We start from the raw sequence: 1,069 nt of genomic DNA, 5'->3' as shown, positions 1-1,069 counted from the left end.
GTTTTTTTTGGTTTGTTTTGTTTTTTTGACAAATTGCCAGTGGTGAATTCAAGCACAAAAAATCCCCACATTTAGCATTTAGCTAGGCAGGAAGGCACAGAAGCCAAATCTATGGCAGAAGAAAGCTAGGCATTTTGGAGAAGCACTCACAGATACTTTTAAGTGTTTCCTGAGTAACGGGGGAAGTTGGAGAGAGAGGAAATTAGTTTTCACAGAGCCCAAGGGACAGTTACGGTTTTTCGTTTTTGGCAGCTGGCCAGTAAGGGGATCGGAACCCTTGACCTTAGTGTTACGAGCACCACTCTCCCCCATGTGAGCTAACAAGCCAACCACCAACGGCCAGTTTTTTTTTTTTTTTTTTAAAAGATGACTGGTAAGGGGATCTTAACCCTTGACTTGGTGTTGTCAGCACCACGCTCACCCAGTGAGCAAACCGGCCATCCCTATATGGGATCCGAACCCGGGGCCTTGGTGTTATCAGCACCACACTCTCCCGAGTGAGCCACGGGCCGGCCCCCAACGGCCAGTTTTTAAGTAGGTGAGTGGAGCTGGGCTCATGACCCAGATTTGTCCTTGTTTTGAGTAGACTTGAGAAGAGCTTCCATCTCTTTATTTTGGGATGTGCAATCATAAAATGGGGTTAGTAGGTCTTGCAGCCTAGTATCAATGAGGTATTTATGAAGAATAATTAATGTTTGCAAAGGACTTTTGAGATCCTTCAGATTAAAAAGTGCCCAGTGCAAGGTACAAGATAAACTGGTGTTACTGCAAGGGCAGATATACTTTGTGGGTGTCACCACTGAGGCAGTGGGGGGAAAAATAGGTTAAGATCATGTGGATCAATCCTTTTGCATGACCCAGAAGTGGGGCACAGGAAACTTGCATGGACTATCATCACATCAGATGGTGTGGAGAAATTTCACTGAGAATGTATAAATCCCCAGAGGCAGAATGGTTAGCTTCATGATGCACAATCATGCTTAGAAAAATCTGGTGGGGGGGAGGGGTGGGCGTCAAAAAAAAAAAAAAAAAAAAAAAAAAAAAAAAAATTGGGGGGGGAAAAAAAAAA

This window comes from Galeopterus variegatus, unplaced genomic scaffold (genome assembly GCF_000696425.1).
Source record: "Galeopterus variegatus unplaced genomic scaffold, G_variegatus-3.0.2 Scaffold5054, whole genome shotgun sequence".
Taxonomy (NCBI): domain Eukaryota; kingdom Metazoa; phylum Chordata; class Mammalia; order Dermoptera; family Cynocephalidae; genus Galeopterus; species Galeopterus variegatus.
Note: the sequence above shows the minus strand (reverse complement) of the source record.